We start from the raw sequence: 18557 nt of genomic DNA, 5'->3' as shown, positions 1-18557 counted from the left end.
TAAATAATCCTCTCTTAAGAAAACATAACAATAATACTAATGAAAATAAATAATGTCCTACAGCATCATTATGCATTTGCCATGACCTTATGAATTAGATCCTAAGAAAAAAAATAATAATGAAAATAAATAATGTCCTACAGCAGCATTATGCATTTGCCATGACCTTACGAGTTAGACAAGACATTTTTTCCCCTTGACAGAAGAAATAAGTTGTTCAGTGATGTAGAGACGCTGCTTGAGGTCACACATCAGTTAGTGCTCCAGTTAGGACTCAGCAGTCCTGAGCCTGCATTCCTTCACTCCTAGCCCAGCCGTCTCTTCCCTAGAAGGGGGAGGCCAGAGAGACTGCTGAATCATCTACCTCTCTGCACCAGCTCCACATTCCTTTGCTTTGTAAATAAATGAAATCCTGGAGACCAGCTTCAGAAGGCAGCAGTACCTCCAGGGGAGCCCAGAGAGGAACCTCAGAGCCTGCCTTTAGAAGGCAGGGCCACCCCACCAGGCCTGTCTGGCCTCTGTCCATTGCCAGCCTTGTAAATTCGTGGGAGGCCCTGGACCTGTAATCTGCAGCTGCCTGGACTTCAGTAAAAGTTTATCTCGGGGCCCATCCCACACACTGTTATTAAAGTGCCATAAAGGTCTCATTTAATTGTTGACTGCCCCCAAACAGGAACCCAAGGACAACATTAGAGCCAGGCCTCGCTCAGGGAGGAGGAAGTCTTATACTAAACATGAAAGTAGGGCTGTTGATGTGTTTTTCTGTCTAGTTCCATCATGGGCTCAGGACAAGTTTTGCAAGATAGTGAAGCCCCTAGCTGGGGCTTCCCTGGTGGCACAATGGTAAAGAATCCACCTGCCAATGGAGGGGACGTGGGTTCGATCCCTGGGTCAGGAAGATCCCCTGGAGGAGGGAATGTCAACCCGATCCAATATTCTTGCTTGGAGAATCCCATGGACAGAGGAGCCTGGGGGGCTACTGTCCACGGGTTTGCAAGAGTCAGAAACGACTGAAGTGACTGAGCACATACTCGCATGCACGAAGCCTTTGCTGTGCCTTAGACTGGTTCAGAGGACACTCAGGCTTCCTCTAACTCAGTGGTTGGCTCTCCAAAGGTGGTCCTGGGACCAGCAGCATCAGGATCACCTGGGAGTTGTTAGAAAGGCAAATTCTTGGACTCCCTCAGGCTAACTGAATTAGCAGCAATCTGAATTTTAGATGATTCCGAAAAACACTGCTCTCGTAGGCGCTCAGGTGAGAGGTATAAAGGGTTGGATGCAAGAGCTGAGAGGCTCTCTGGGCTACAGTGAGAGTGGAAGGCAGGCTAGTCAGGTGTGTCCTGGCCTGTTTGGGGTGTTGGCTTTGAAGAGCCACTAAGGTATCTGTCCAGTACATGCTGCTTCCTGGGAAGAGGAGGTCCATCCTGCAGGAACCTTGGCAGCCAGGGATAACAGGTAAGGGAACTGGCGGGACTCCACTGCGAAGGAGGGTGGGCAGCCGCTGGGACAGGCAGGCCCGGTTAGGGACGCCAGGCCCTAATGTGCGGGCCAGGCCAGAGCAGATGCTGGCCTCGGCTACTTTCACTTGTGCTCTTGGGTACCGGCCAAAGATTCTAGGCTGCCTGGTTGTTGGCGAGTTATTGATTTCTGTGCTATTACTTGGCAGTAACCTTCATAGCTGCCTTGCATGAGCAAACACTGTCAGCGAGCAATTTGCATTCTCCACATTTCGCAGTGTGCCTGGCACTTCCCACACTTCTTGTCACCCATCCTCCTCCGGCTCCTTGCCCTGGTGAAGTGTGGGGCATCGCTTCCCTCGGAAGGGGTGCAGTTGGCTGTTACACCACGAGCACTGTCTCTGGGCCTTCAGGTTTCTGTTTCGCATCTCTACCTGCCGGTGCTTTGTCATTTCAGGGACGGGAAGATGAATGGGATATCAATATTACATGCGGTCAGGGACTGGCATGCCCGAGTTGGATGTGTCATGTTAAAATCAATAAATCATCTTATGAAAAGTTGTTGGTAAAAATCAATTGTCCCAGAGCTGTAATTAAGTCCCACAATTCCATGTTTGCTGGCAGGCAGTGAGCGTCCCAGCCTCCATGTTTTGCCCATTGACGCTAAATAATACACCAGTCCTCGCAGGCACATCACCATTACTGTCTGCACCTGTGAAGGTCGTGGCTCAGGTGGGCAGGGCTGGAAGGAATTCGGGGATCTTAGCGGTGGGGGTGGAGAGGAAGTTGGCACTCATTTGCGGAGTTGGATTCTGAGAGAGGTGGCCAAAAACTTACTGTGTCCACATCAGTAACTGGTTTTGGCATACAATGAGGGCTTGCTAGAGCCCAAGTGTGGGACACAGAAAGGGGAGTCTCTTGGGAGTAGAAGGAAGCAAGAGTTGGGGGGTAGCCACCTGAAAATCCATCAGGTTTGGAGCTGAGTGAGGCGGGGGCAAGGTCTCATAGCAGGGACCAGCTGAGGAGGCGGGTGCTCCAGGCCTAGAAGCAGAGCTAACCAAGAACTCCGTGGTGACTGGATGGTTAGAGAAGAGAAGGTAAGTGGACATGTAGGTGTCTGTTGCAACAGATATGTGCCTGGAAAGGTAATGTCAATGTCCAGGCTGGGGGCTGAGAGGGCTGGATGCCTGCCGGAATTGGCTTCAGACCAGGAAATGTGCGGGGGTAAGGGGAGGCGGGGCTGTCGATGCCTGAGCCCAGATTCCATTGCTGGGCAACAACGTAGGGTGTTATCAGTTTCCAAGGAGGTCATGGATTTTCCGAGCTTTAATTACAAGTCTGCCTTCACTCATGCGCCCCCCACCTCCCCACACTGTCCTCCCTGGGGGAGGCTTCTGGCGGGAACCAAGAGGGTTGCAGAAAAAAGCACATTGGAATTGGGCCAAACAACTCTGAACCCTGGTTTTAATCTGGGAATTTCAAGGAAATTTCTCTTCATCCTGCTGAGGTTCAGTTTTTTTAATCTCTAAAATGGGTTCCCTCATGCCTACCTCACAAATAGTGCAGTCAGGAGGGTGAAGGAGGTCATAAGGGTGAAGTATCCACTTCATCACGCAGGCTCCTTGTTCCCCCATCCCAGCCTGTATCCCATACAGGGGACTTGAGCCCTCTGTGTTTTGCAAATCCAAGTGAGTGCCTTGCATAAACACAGTTTAACCCGTCTGCGTCAGCTTTGCTATAAACAGGAGGTTGGGGAGACAGAGTAGATTTCCTTCCCTTGGAAAGCCAGAGGCAACTTTCTTTTCTAAGAGAGAATCTATGCTGGATATTCTATCCTAGAGATCAAGTTCTGTCCTCTGGGCTTGGAGTCACACAATATCCATCACAATTACAGGGAAGGCTGGGGTCTGGGCCTCACCCACAATGTCGATTGTGGACAGAGTCTAGCTCTGGTTGCGCATTGGTGAGAGAGCCAGGGTGGAGTGTGGCCTCGGGCACTTGCACTGGCCATCTGCTCTGTGCCACCACTTTGGAACAACCCGATCCTTCATTCTCTGTAGGAATGAATTTCTCATCAAACAGCTCTGCTTGTTCTGTGTTCCACCTGTGCCCCTCTGTTTCCCCTTGAGTTTGAGCTGTATTTGCTGCTATTAGTCAAAACAGAGTGGTTCCTTGGCCCTTTAAAATGTCACTGAGAGGCGAGGCCTCCTGGTATATCTGAGCCTTACAGCTGCATCTAATCTTCCTGGAGTGGGTGGCTGAGGCACCCCAGAGTCCTGGCGCCTGTGGGCGGGTGATTGGCTTGCCCCAACCATGCATTTGAGCTGAAGAGCCTTCAAAAGGAAGAGTCACATTACAAAATATAAATGGTCCTAAGTGCTGTGCGTCATCCTGGCTTAAAACAAACTCTGGAGAGCCATTGGGTCCCCAGCTGTTTTTGCTACACAGATTGGTAAAGTGCAACATGGAGATTTTTGGAAGATGTAGGGGGGAAATCACATGAAAGGAAACCTTTAGGGGGACAATTCTGGAGGAAGAGAAAGAAGAGAGGAGGAGGGGACAAAGCAAAGGGGAGAAGAGAGAGGCTGGGGGAGGAGAGGCGATTAGCTGGAATTGAGCAATTCGGTTCTGTGTGTGTGCAGTATGTCCCTACTGTATGCCAGGTACTGAGGCCAGCACCTGCATTCGTAAACACGCCCTGTGCTCTGCTGTCCACAGCAAGGTGAATTGTCCACATGGGAATGTGTTACTGTGAGTGTCCAGAGCTCTGGACATCTCCCAGTATGCAGCCAGGGAAGCCTCTGCCCTGGAGGACTGGCTTTGACCAGGGCCTCGGTTTCCGTTCCTTTGGAAGACTCACTACGAGCTCTTCAGTACTATGCTGTGTTGTTTCCCACCCTGTCTCCAGAGTCTGGTAAACGCTTGATGTCAGGTAGATGCATACGGAGTATCTCTTGCATGAACAGAAATGAATATTTAATTGAATACTGTGAAAAAGGACACCCGAGACTGAGGAAGGACTTGAGTCCAGACCTCGCTCACTAAACGAGCACTTCTGAAATTTTGAGTCTTGTATTGCCGTCTTTGAAGATGCAGCAAGGAGTCTGGAGCCAAGGAATGCAGGTGGCCTCTATAAGCTGCAAAATGCAAAGAGCAGATTCTCCACACATCACCCCCCCCACCCCCCGCAAGCCTCCAGCTGACACCCCCTAAAAAAATCATTCTCTCAAGAATCTTGTTTAAATGTTGATTCAGTAGGTCCAGGTGAGGCCTGAAACTCTGCATTTCTAACACTCCTAAATGATGCTGATCCTCTTGGTCCTTGGGCCACACTTGGAGCAGAGATATTCATCCTTCCTAAAAGCTGGTCAGTCACCTACTGATTTGATCTAACAACCCCCCAGGGCCTCACTGAGAGGTGGTTAAAAAGGCTGAAGTCTTCTTCACTGGAAAGCAGAAGATGATAAGTCGGAATTCGAAAAGAACCTAGTTCCCAGCCTTGTCTGCCACTTGCTGAGCCCTGTGGTCTAGCGCCAGGACCAGGCAGAAGGAGAAGGCAAGCATTTCCCCTCTTCTCACTGCTGGCTCCCAGGAACATCCCTACGGTGGAGAGGTTTGTGTGCTCAGCCTCACCAAGCCCCCCTTGTGACCAAAGCCTTCCTGGATTCCAGGGATGTAGTCACTAGGATCCCATGGTCATGTTAGGGGTCTTGGCTGAGTTTTAGGATCTTTGAGGCTCTCTTTCTAGACTGGACATTGTGAAAGTGAAGTTGCTCAGTCGTGTCTGACTCTTTGTGACCCCAAGGACTGTAGCCTACCAGGCTCCTCCGTACATGGAGTTTTCCAAGCAAGAGTAGTGGAGTGGGTTGCCATTTCCTTTGCCAGGGGATCTTCTGGACTTAGGAATCGAACCTGGGTCTCCTGCATTGCAGGCAGACGGTTTACCATCTGAGCCACTACTTCTGGAGATTTTGCACACACCCAATTCTCCTCTGGAATCCAATCCACTGTACACAGCAACCATCACTTCTGTTCCCACCAACATTTCACTTCCACCACTGCCACTTCTGCTGCTGCCTCTCCAGCACCAACGCCATCATCTCCACCTCCTCTGCCTCTAGCTTGTACTCATGTAGAGCTCTGGCAGTTTCATGGTGTTGTCATTCAACCTATGCGGTAGGCACTATGACCTGTATTTAAAAAAAGTATAAGGGTGAAAGAAACGACACTCTCTGTCTGAGGTCTCAGAGCTGGTAAGTGTCAGGTGCTTAGTCGTTCAGTCGTGTCTGACTCTTTGTGACCCCATGGACTGAAGCCCACCAGGCTCTTCTGTCCATGGGATTTTCCAGGCCAAGATTACTGGAGTGGGTTGCCATTTCCTTCTCCAAGTGGCAGGGTTGGAATGCAAATCCATGTCCCCTGATTCCAGAGTAAGTGTCATCACCCCCCATTTCATTGTCTCCTCCAAGGAGCCACAGGTCCCTCTTCTACTTGAGTCTCATCAGTGAGCCTGTGGTTTTATCCTAGCAGGGAGAGCCTGCTCCACGGAGAGGGGCACATTTATTCTCCTCTGGGGCATGGTGCATATCTAGCCAGAGCAGAACTCAAATCTCCCCGAGGCCAGTGACCAACCCCATTTGATTATGGCCATGCTTCTGTGTCAAAGCAGCAGGCTGAATGCTCACTTCACTGAAGCTTTGAATTCAACGAGGTGGACATGGGGAAATGGTCAGCAAGGTCACTATCACTTCACAACGGCTTATAAAGCCAACCTTTGGGAAAAGAAAAAAGCAACAGCCCCCTTCGCCTTGCTCCCATCCCGAGCCTATGATGTGGGCAGAAAGATGCTAAATTATAAAACACTGGTAATAACACCTTCCATTGTTATGGCAATGGTCACTTCCAATTAGCCCATGAGATTTTTATTCATCTTATTCCTCCTGATGCCTTCTTTTAAAGTGGGCAGGACAGGTGTTATTAATTTCATCTTATAGATGGGAAAACTGAGCTCAAAGAGGTTAATAGCTCAAGGTGTCAGCTCTAGGTCTACAATGCAAATTGTCTGTCCCCAGTTCGGGTGCTTTTTGGGTCACTTGCCGTGGATACACAGTGTCGTCAGCCAACAGAGTATCTTCGGGGGAGGGGGGCACTCCACCCACGTCCTGGCAGATTTACCACCAGTAACTGTCATTCCTTATTTTATTACCCCCAAATATAACTCTTTAGAAAAACACCTGAGAATTACCCACAGTGCTCTGGGAGCTGAGTAGGTATCTGAATAACAGGACCTGAAACACCCAGGGGAGGGGCAGGAATGCTTCTGGAGGGAAGGGCACAGGTACAGAACTGAGCAGGTCCAAGGTCATGCTCGGAGATAGCTGATGTGGAGAGCAGCAGGCAGGGTGCGCCACCCAGCAAGCCAGGCTCTGATCTGAAAGAGCTGGGGCAGGAGGCAGGTCAAGCCCAGAGTTTGGGTTTTCAGAACCCAGGCCCAGAATTCTGAAGAATTGTCAATGATTCATGTCTGGCAACAAACAGTCTGGAAAAAAGACAGTGTCTATGCAAAAGACCAAGAATACCAAGACAGACACTATCTAGGGTTGCATTAGGCAGAGGCTGTTTTTAGACTTCCTGTCCAAGACAGAACTATGTGTAAGTGCTTAGGTTGGTCTGAATCCACGGCGGAAGGCAAGCTGGCCAGTGGACTGCGGTGAGAGAAGCAGGAGATGGAGTGCAAGAAAGTCGGACAGTTTTTTGTAGAGCTGTTTCCCAAGCTGACGGTCTGCAGAACACCGTTCCCTAGGATGCTTCTGAGTGTGTCAAGACAGCAGGGTCTGTGCTCAGTAAAGATGGGAAATGCTGGATCAAAGGAAGCTACACAGGTTCCTGTGTTACAGGAGTCCTCAGAACCTTTAATGTGCAAATACTCAATGTGAATTTCTAGGTGAGAGTTATAGAAAGCAGAGTTTTCCAAACTTTTTTTTTTTATAGCCTTTTTTGTTTTTCCCTTGGCACACATGTTAACATCTCCTGGAACACTGGGAAACTCAGTCCAACCCATGCTCAGCTGGGCCAGTGGCACCCCCCTGAAATGCTTTCTGCTTCCATACTGGGGCTGCAGCCTTCTGTCTCCTTCTGAGTGTGCTGTAGGAAGGGTGGTTAGGGTTTGAAACCTGAACAAAACAGAATTGTGATTTTAAGATTAGCCTGCCCTTTCATCTCGAATTTAGCATGTTTCCTTCCAGTCCTTTTTTTTTTTTTCCCCCAGTGCATTTTTAAAGCTTGGTTATCACAGTCTAACATGTTTAAAGCTAGTGTTTGGGGTCTTGTGCACTGGCGTTGGCAGCCTGTCTCAATCAATGTGCCAAACTACACTGAAATTCAGAAGAAAAGATCTGCAAAGCCTAGGGACCATAGCCTTTCTATACTTACCAGGACAGAAGCTGCCCACCTTCTTTACCCAAGAGGGGAGGACCCAGAGGGACAGAGTGGAACAGGGTGCAGTCAGTCCTTGTTTCTTTGAATCAAGCTGAGTCTTATGTGTAACCATGGTCATTTGGGCTGAAACCAGCAATGCTTCCTGATTTTTCTTCATGGGGTCTATTCCCTTGCTGCTCCTCCTGCTCTGGCCTCAGCCCCTCTGTACTGGAAAGTCCCAATGGGCTTCCCTGGTAACTCAGCAGGTAAAGAATCTGCCTGCAGTACAGGAGACCCCAGTTCGATTCCTGGGTCGGGAAGATCCCCTGGAGAAGGGAATGGCTACCTACTCCAGTATTCTGGCCTGGAGAATTCCATGGACTGTGTAGTCCATGGGGTCGCAAAGAATCAGGCATGACTGAGCAACTTTCACTTTACTTCAATAGTCACTGATCTTCTACGGTGGTTCTCAGACTTGGATGTTCATCAGAATTATCTGGAACGCATTTGAAAACACAGATTGCTGTGTTCCCCCTGCCCCCGACTCTGAGAATTTTTGATGGGATAGAACCTGAGAGTTTGCATTTCTTGTATGTTCCCATGTGATACTGATGCTAATTTTCAGAGGGCCACCTTTTGAGAACTATTATCTGCAGTTTCCAGACCTGTGTATCAGAGTCAACTGGGTATCTTATTTACATGGCGATTCTGGGAGCTCACCAGTCCTACTGAGTTGAGATTGCCAAGGGTCAATATCTCCTTTGCCTCTCTTGGTCTGGCCTCCGGTGGCCAGTTTCCCTCTTTCTGGTGCCAAGTAGGAATACCGGGTTACTGACCTCTCTGTAGTTATCTTCCTCAATTGCCCATCGGCATAGAAATCCACCCTCTCCAATGTGGCTAGAAGAGTTGGTGAGGATTTGTGTTTGCCATTTGATTCGTTTAAAGAAGGTGCCTATCTGGATATGATTTTCTCTCTCTCTAGTGGAAGTAAAACTGTCGTTTGCATAGCACTTACAATTTGTCAAATATTGATCTTCAGTAATAATACGATGTTGTAAAGAATCATAAGGTCCATTTTAAGCCCTTCTGAGTCTGTGCCTCAGAAGGTTTAAGAAATTGGCTAATGACTCCAAGTCCCATTATTTTCCTATTATCCAGTGCTGGAGAGAAAGATCTAGAAGGGTGTCTTTACACCTGATTTTGAGGATAATCTCCTCCCCTTTCTACCTGGGGGCAGTTGTGAAGACAAACCCAATACCTCTGTCTGACCACTGTGGTGAGCTCATGGCATCCTGCACTTTATTTCAGTAATTTTTTATAAAAACATCTTGATAGAGCTCTAAAATTAGAACCTCAGAAAACCAGTCTTCAGAATTGATACTGAGTAAATGCAATATGAATGTGATTAGAGGTGCTAAACGTCTGAACACAGTTTTCATTTTCACTTGCCACATAAAATTTCATTGTATGAATATTATTCTCATTTTTAAAATGAGACCCAAAGAGACCAATGATTTATTCAAGGTTATAGGGGTAGCAAGTGGCAGAACTGGAATCTAGAGTTTGCCTGACTTTAAAACTGTGCTCTTGAAATTAAAATGATGAATAATAACTACTGTTGGTGAGGATGTAGAAAAAATGGAACCCTTATATGCTACTGATGGGCATGAAAAATAGTGCTACCACTTTGAAAAGAAGTTTGACAGTTTCTTCTAAAGTTAAACCAACCCTTATCATGTGACCAGCAGTCATCTAGCACTGATAGATATTTACCCAATAGAAATGAAACATACACAAAGACTTGTACTTGATAGTTTTGTTCACAGTAATCCCAAACCAGAAACTACCAAAATATCCAATAATAGGTGGATGGGATAAATAAATTGTGGTATATCCACACAGAAAAATACTACTTAGAAATAAAAAATAATAACAGCATGGATGAACTGAGGAAAAACATAAGCCAGACATCAAAGAATGTATTCTCTATAATTACATTTATATGACATTACTGGAAAAGGTAAAATAAATCTATAGTGGTACAAGTGCTTGGGGGCTTCCCAGGTGGCATGAGTGGTAAAGAACCCAACTACCAATATAGGAGACATAAAGAGAGGCGGGTTCAATGTCTGGGTAGGGAGATCCCCTGGAGGAGGGTATGCCTATCCATTGCAGTATTCTTGCCTGGAGAATCCCTTGGACAGAGGAGCTTGGCGGGCTTCAGTCCATAGGGTCACAAAGAGTCAGACATGACTGAATCAACTTAGAATGCACAAGTGCCTGAGTTAGGGTTTAAAACCCTGTTTTTTAATCTTCATTTTACAACTGAGAAAATGAGGCTCAGCAAAGTAAAACAGCTTGTCCAGGATACACTGCCAGCAGGCTACCCTTCTTGATCTTAAGCTGTCCTACTTGACCTCACTCTTTTTGCTGGCTCCCTTCTCTGTTTGGAAGAGTGTCAGCTTACTTTGCTCAGAACTGAAGCCTGGGTTTATTGCTTCTCTCTGCAAGTAACTCAATACCCTATAAGGCTGGCATCACTTGCACTTTTCTGCCCCTGTTCTACATCTTAAATCTCACTCTTTTCTTTTCTTTTCCTGCCTCTACTGTTCTCTTTCCATTTTCTTAATGGTCCTGCTTGCTCCCTTCAAATGCTCTCTCTGTTTTCACTGTGTCTACACTCGTATCTCACTGTTGGGGTGGGAGCTTTCTGTCAAGGTGTAATTCTCAAACATTTTCTTTGGTGAGAAATTAATTATCTACCCCTCCTAAGGTTGACAGATTTAAGATGGTAGGATGCCCAGTTAAATTTGAATTTCAGATAATGAATTTTTTTCAGTGTTAGTATGTCCCAAATATTGCTTAGGGGAGACCCTTACACTAAAACACTATTTATTGCTTATCTGAAATTCAAATTTAACTGAGTGTCTTTTATGTTACTTGGCAATTCTAGCCCCTCTTGATATGCCACCATTTTGTTAAGAAGGGACAGGTTTTTGACAGGTCTTCCAAGAACACAGTCTCCCTGGGGAACAAAATAAGACTGGCCTTCAGGGTTCCTCCATCCATGTATCTACCACCCAAACTCATTTTGTTTAAGCCCCGATCCCAAAATGTCTATGCAGTTCTCTTTTCCTTCCCTTCCTTTCTGTTCTGTCCTTCACCTCTTTAGCTTTGGATGCCTTGCTTGTCTCTGACTTCCCCACTCATGTTGTCCTTGCCTTGTTGTGGATCCACATTCTTTAGCCATCCTCTCCTTTGTCTCTTTTCAGTACCAACTTGCATTTGCTCCTGTTCAACCTAGCCAGGGTTGGGGCACTATATGCATGGGAAAGCCACAGTATATTCAAGACATCAGTGCACTGCAGACCTCAACTGGGGTCGTAGCAAAAACACTAACTAGCAGCACTTCCAGCCATTTCTGTCCATTACATGTGAGTTATACAAGTAAACTCATTTATTGCCAGGGTTGAAACTGGGCTGACCTCTGATTCACTAGGCTGTTTGAAGTGATTGCGGGATAGAAGTACTTAGAAATATAACCTCAGCTGACAAAGGGCAAAAACGACCTATATTTAGTTTATGTCAATAAAATTCAGGTGATTGTTCTGGAAAAGAAACAAGAGAATCTTATATTAGGCTACCTGGTGAGATATTTTATGGAGATGTTGTAGGCACAAAACACATATAAACCATTTGGTCTATGGGAAATTAAATGAGAAGCTATCTGTGGGAGAAGTTGGTTGGTTTATGGTTGCAGTATTTAAATTTTTTGCAGATTTATTGAGGTATAATTGACAAAAACTGCAAAGCATTTTAAGTGTATAATGTGATTTGATATACATGTGCATTTTGAAGGGATTCCCCCTATGGTGTTAACACTGTCACCTCACATAGTTACTACTGGGTGCGTGTGTGTGTGAGAATATTTAAGTTCTACTTGCTTAGCAAATTTCAAGTATGCAATACAGTCTTATGAACTGTCGTCACTATCCTACATATTATATCATCAGCCCTTTTCCATTTTATAGCTGAAAGTGTTATAACCTTTTGTCAACTTCTCCTTATTTTGGCAATCACTTTTCAACTCTCTGTTGCTATAGTTTGATATTATTTAAAAAAATTTTTTTCCGAGAGTCTCTAATAAGTGATGCCATGCAGTATCTGCCTTTGTCTGACTAATTTTACTGATCCTTAGCATAATGTCTCCCCAATTTCATCTGTGTTGTTGCAAACAACAGGATATTCTTCTCCTAAGGCTGAATAATATTCACTCTCTGTGTGTGTATATTTATGTTAATATCATACTTTCTTGATCCATTCACCCATTAATCAGCACTTAAGGGGTTTCCACACTGTGGCTACTATGAGTAATGTTTCAGTAAATACAGGAGTTAAGATATCTCTTTGAGACTATGGTTTCATTTCCTTTGGATATGTATTCACCTTGGGAATGTTGGATAATATGGTAGTTCTATTTCTAATTTATTAAAGAACCTCCAAAATGTTTTCCATAGTGGTTGTACCAGTTTACATTCCCACCAACCCGGGTTCCCTTTTCTCCATTTTCTAGCCAGCACTTATTATGTGTTGTCTTTTTGATAATAGCCATCTAACAGATGTAAAAAGTTATGATCAAGCTAGATAGCTTATTAAAAAGCAGAGACAGTACTCTGCCAACAAAGGTCTGTCTAGTCAAAGCTATGGTTTTTCCAGTAGTCATGTATAGAAGTGAGATTTGAACTATAAAGAAAGCCGAGTGTCGAAGAATCAATGCTTTTGAACTGTGGTGCTGCAGAAGACTCTTGAGAGTCCCTTCGACAGCAAGGAGATCCAACCAGTCCATCCTAAAAGAAATCAGTCCTGAATATTCATTGGAAGGACTGATGCTGAAGCTGAAACTCCAGTACTTTGGCCACCTGATGCAAAGTACTGACTCATTTGAAAAGATGCTGATGCTGGGAAAGACTGAAAGTAGGAGGAGAAGGGGACAATAGAGGATGAGATGGCTGGATGGCATCACTGACTTGATGGACGTGAGTCTGAGTGAACTCCAGGAGTTGGTGATGGACAGGGAGACCTGGCATGCTGCGATTCATGGGGTCACAAAGAGTCAGACATGAGTGAGCAACTGAACTGAACTGAGTTGTGTGTATGTTAATCCCATACTCCTAATTTATCCCCTATACCATGTTTCCCCTTTGGTAACCATAGGTTTGTTTTTGATATCTGTAAATCTGTTTCTGTTTTGTAAATAACTTCATTTGTATCATTTAAAAAAATTAGATTCCACACATGAGTTATATCATATGGTATTTGTCTTTCTCTGACTTGTTTCTGTTAGTATGATAATCTGTATTTCCATCCATGTTGCTGCAATTGGCATTATTTAATTTTGTGGCTGGGTAATATTCCTTTGTTGGAGAAGGCAATGGCAACCCACTCCAGTACTCTTGCCTGGAAAATCCCATGGATGGAGGAGCCTGGTAGGCTGCAGTCCATGGGGTCACTAAGAGTCGGACTTGACTGAGCGACTTCACTTTCACTTTTCACTCTCATGCATTGGAGAAGGAAATGGCAACCCACTCCAGTGTTCTTGCCTGGAGAATCCCAGGGACGGGGAGCCTGGTGGGCTGCCGTCTATGGGGTCACACAGAGTCAGACACGACTGAAGTGACGCAGCAGCAGCAGCAATATTCCTTTGTATATATGTATCTGTCTTTATCTGTTCCTCTGTCAGTGGACATTTAGGTTGCTTCTATATCTTGGCTATTGTAAAGAGTGCTGCAATGAACACTGGGGGTACATGTACCTTTAAAGAAAAAATTTATTTTTGGCTGTGCTGGGTCTTTGCTGCTGTGCAGGCTTTCCTCTAGTTGCAGAGAGTGGGGGTTGCTCTCCACTTGTGGTGCATGGGCTTTCACATCAGTGGTTTCCCCAGTTGTAGAGCATGGACTCTAGGGTGTGCTGGCTTCCGCAGTTGCGGCTCACGGGCTTTACAGCGCAGGCTCAGGAGTGGTGGCACATGTGCCTAGTTGCTAGCATGTGGGACCTTCCCGGATCAGGAGTTGAACCTGTGTCTCCGGCACTGGCAGGTGGATTCTTTACCACTGAACCACAAAGAAGTCCCATATATATCTTTTTGGATTACGGTTTTCTCCAGATATATACTCAGGAATGGGTTCCTGGATCATGTGGTAGTTCTATTTTTAGTTTTTTAAGGAATATTTATATAGTTCTCCATAGTTGTTACACCCATTTACATTCCCCTCAACAGTGGAGGAGAATTCCCTTTTCTACTTACCCTCTCCAGTATGTATTGTTTGTAGACTTTTGATGATGGCCATTCCGACCAGTGTGAGATAATATTTCATTGTAGTTTTGATTTGCATTATCTCTGATAATTAGTGATAGTGAGCATCTTTTCATGTGCTTTCTGGCCATCTATATGTCTTCTTTGGAGAAATGTCTGTTTAGATCTTCTGCCCATTTTTGATTGGGTTGTTTTTATGATAAAGAGCTGCGCAAGGTATTTGTATATTTTGGAGATTAATCCCTTTTCAGTTGCTTCATTTGCAAATATTTTCTCCCATTTTGTGAGTTGTCTTTTCATTTATATTTCCTTTGTTTTGCAAAAGCTTTTAAGTTTCATTAGGTGCCGTTTATTTTTGCTCTTAGTTTCATTACTCTAGGAGGCAGATTAAAAAGGATATCGCTACAATTTCTGTCAAAGAACGTTCTGCTCATGTTTTCTTTTAAGAATTTTATAATGTCTGGACTTCTATTTAGGTGTTCGATCCATTTGAGTTTATTTTTGTGTTTGGTGTTAGAGAATATTCTAATTTCATTCTTTTGTGTGTAGCTATCCAGTTTTCCCAGCACTACTTATTGAATAATCTGTCTTTTCTCCATTGTGTATTCTTGCCTCCTTTGCTGTAGACTAACTTATTATAGGTGCATGGGTTTATTTCTGGGCTTTCTATTCTGTTCCATTGATCTATAGTTCTGTTTTTGTATCAGTATCATACTATTTTGATTACTGTAGCTTTGTAGTATTATCTGAAGTCAGGAAACCTGATTCCTCTAGCTCTGTTTTCTTTCTCAAGATTGCTTTGGGTTTATACGCAGTATAATTAAGCTGTTCATAGCAGGCAAGGTAATAAGTGAACTCAGAGCTTAGACAGGGAGTAGTAGTGCTGGCGCTCAGAAGTTGGAAAGAGAGTCAAGGAGAAGGCGTGATGTGAAGTTGCATCTGGGTGACTGAAAAATGTTGAGTTCCAGGGATTGGAGGAGATGCACTCCTCCTTCCAGAGCCCCTCCTCAGTGTGGGAGACATTTAGAAGGGGGCCAGGGTAGGCACCAACTTTGCCATTGTTCCTGACTTGGGTTCTCTTTAGGTTTCTTGGTGGTGCCAGGGGAGGTGCGTGATTAGTGCTTCTCTCCTTGCTGGTGCCCTTCCAGCCCTGTATGGAGAATTTTCCAAGGAGACCCTACCTTTTTGTTCCTCAGCACAGATGACAAGGAAAACAAAACCTGTCCCCCCTCTACTCCCCCCGACCCCTGGATGGGGCCTCAGGCTAAAACTACATTTAGAGGAATGAACTTGGACATGATATGCTGTCAGGAAGCATTTAACAGGAGGCTTCCTGTGTGCTGTTTTGAATCTGTCAGGAATTCTCTGTTCCTTATTAATTCCTGAATATTCAGGAATTAAGAGGAGAGGCAAGCCTCTCCTGGGGGCTGAGGAATACAGGCATTTCCTTCATTAGTTTTTCTATAGGGTGATAAGTACCTTCTTCCTTCTTATGAACCATATGGTGAAAGTGATTATTGACAACACTCTCTCTTTATATGGATGACCTCATGTTTCCTTGATAACTTGTAAGTTTTGATTTTATCTCTGCTGAAAATAGCTATCTTGTAAGACAGTATAAATACGTACACAATGTTGAATAAAACACCTTTGCTCCACCAGAGCTTTTCTTGTCTTGCTTTCTCTCTCTCTCTCTCCACCTCCTCTCTCTCTCCCTCTCTCTCTTTTTCGGGCTGATCCCCTGGAGTGCAGAGGCTCTCTAAGTTCACTTTCCTGCCCGGGCTTCTAAGACCCTCTCGAGAAGGCGCTCTGCGCCTTCACCCCATTGAGAGGGCGCCCGAGGGCTTCATGAACAGAGCAAGCCCTGTGTCAGGGACTTTATTGACTTTCTGCATAAACCAATGAATATCAGCCTCTTTCTCCCTCCTTTACTTTCCTATCAGTTGACTCCGGACCACCAGGTTCTGGTCCATTAAAGGACCTTAACAATATGCACCAAAGTCTCACTCGGTCACCAGGGGCAGCTGTGTGGCCTCCCAGGCCTCCATCATAGATGCCACAGCACATTACATCATTTGCTTGGCTGGTGGGCAGAGTGTGTGATTTATGGTAGAGTCAAAGAGGCAATGTGGTTCAGTGGAAAGAGCACAAGTTGTTGTTTCTTTTAAAAAAATCTACTTTATTGAGGTGTAACATAAATGATACGATGCACCCATTTTCAGTGTATCTAATGAGTTTTGACAAATATATCCCCGCCACAATCAAGATATAAAGCAGTCCCATTACCCAAAATTACCTCCCTCATGCCCTCTTACACTCACTGCCCAGCCCAGGGAGTCCACATATCTGCTTTCTGTCATTATAGATCTATTTTACCTTTTCTAGAATTTCATATAAATGGAATTTCACACAGAGTATATGAAAGTGTTAGTTGCTCAGTTTTGTCCAACTCTTTGCGACCCTGTGGGCTGTAGCCCACCAGAGTCCACAGTCCATGGGATTCTCCAGGCAAGAATACTGGAGTGGGTTGCCATTTCCTTCTCCAGGGGACCTTCCTGACCCAGGGACTGAACTCCAGTCTCTTGCATTGCAGGCAGATTCTTTACCATCTGAGCCACCAGGGGAGTCCCGCAGAGTACTTCCTACATATCTGGCTGCTTTTTGAGATCCATCCATGTTGTGAGGCTTGGCAGTTTTCACTGCTGAGTAGTATTCAATTGTATGCAATTTGTTCATTCCATTTTCCTGTCGTTAGTTTGAACTTCCAGTGTTGGACTTTTATGAACAAAACTGCTATCAACATTTTTGTTCAACTTTGTATATAGATGTATATTTCTTTTCTTTGGAGCAAACACAGGAATATGTTACTGGGTCATATGGTAAGGGTACATTTTAACCTTAGGAGAAACTTCCAAACTGTTTTCCAAGGTGATCGTACGATTTTGCATGCCCATCAATAGTGTGTGGGGATTCCAATTCTTCCACAGCCTCACCAACACTTGTTAGTGTTTAAAATTTCAACAACACAGGTTTTGAAGCTAGACAGATTTCAAATTCTAGTTCTGTTACTTGCTAATTTCTTTTTATTTATTTATTTATTTATTTTTGTTGTGCTGGGTCTTCACTGCTGGGCGGGCTTTCTCCTGTTGCAGCCAGCAGGGAGATATTTCTCTAGTTTTGGTACACAAGCTTCTCATTGCGCTGGCTTCTCTTGTTGCGGAGCATAGGCTCTAGGGCAGAGGGCTTCATTAGTTGTGGCCCATGGGTGCAGTTGTTTTTGGTTCCTGGGCTCTAGAGCACAGCTTCAATCGTTGTGGTACGTGGGCTTAGTCATTCCGAGGCATGTGGGATCTTCCCAGACCAGGGATTGGACCCTTGTCTCCTGCCCTGGCAGGTGGATTTTTTTTACCACTGAGCCACCAGGGAACCCTACTTGCTGACCTCTTAACTGTGGATGAGTTATTGATTCTTACTGGGGTCCAGCTTCCAGTCTCATTTTAAAAATGAGAATCATACCTTCCTCATGAAGTTGTTGTAAGGATACAGTATTAAAAGGTAAAGCACCTGGCTTTGACCACATGATTTATGTAAAACTTGGGAGCCAGGAAAAGGAGAGGGATAAGTGTTTGAGAGAGGGGAAGAGTTAGATTCTTTAATAACAATATAGGCTTAAAGTTGAAAAAATTATGAGTGCTGCATTTCAAGTCTGAATCTAAGAGTAATTTAGGTAACTGTCAGGAATGCTAAGATAGAAACATAATCACTTGCTGATACATTCTATCTTACAAACCAACCACACAGTTATTTTCTAAAATAAATACTGTATTTTCAACTTTTTCTCTTAAATTTTTTTCTATTAGTTTTTGTTCTCAATTTTTAGTATGCACCTGAACAATTCAGGGTGGAGGTAAAGCAGTGGGGTGATAAAGTAATGCAAAACAAATTTAGTTGGAGAGTCTATTGAAATACAAATTGCTGTCTGTATACATCTGGAAACTCTGATTCTGAAGATCTGGGATGGAGCCCAGTAATCTGCATTTTAAAAATTTCTCCAGGTGATTCTGATATCAGTGAAAGAAGCTGACCTTCCTAGTATCTTACCTGTGGTTTGACCCTGGCGTTTTCAAGCAAGTGTCACAAGCATGAGTGGTTTCCCAGGGGTAGCAATGTGAACCCAACACAGAGGGGTTGAAAGTGGTCCTTTGCTCAATCGTCTGCTTCCAGTGTGGTGTGATGACTGTCCTCCCAGGTCATAGAGTTAGAAAGTAATAGAACCAGAGCTGAAAGCTGTCTGACAACAAGCTGTCAGACCAATTAAAGCCACAAGAAAAATGGTGGAGCTGACAACCCTGAGAGTAAGGGCTTTTCAA

At 44.8% G+C, this 18557-nt stretch overlaps 1 long non-coding RNA gene across 2 annotated transcripts in view; it reads left to right on the top strand.

The window, feature by feature from the left end:
* The first annotated feature begins 1290 nt into the window (after positions 1-1290).
* LOC121819021 (uncharacterized) overlaps positions 1291-18557 on the top strand; it is a 37844-nt gene continuing 20577 nt past the window's right edge. For both annotated transcript variants that reach the window (XR_006059144.2, XR_006059143.2), the window contains exon 1: positions 1291-1455. This is a non-coding gene — a long non-coding RNA (uncharacterized LOC121819021). The remainder of the gene's footprint in view (positions 1456-18557) is intronic.

Source organism: Ovis aries, chromosome 3, assembly GCF_016772045.2.
Source record: "Ovis aries strain OAR_USU_Benz2616 breed Rambouillet chromosome 3, ARS-UI_Ramb_v3.0, whole genome shotgun sequence".
Taxonomy (NCBI): domain Eukaryota; kingdom Metazoa; phylum Chordata; class Mammalia; order Artiodactyla; family Bovidae; genus Ovis; species Ovis aries.
Note: the sequence above shows the minus strand (reverse complement) of the source record. Positions and strands in the feature narration are given on the sequence as shown.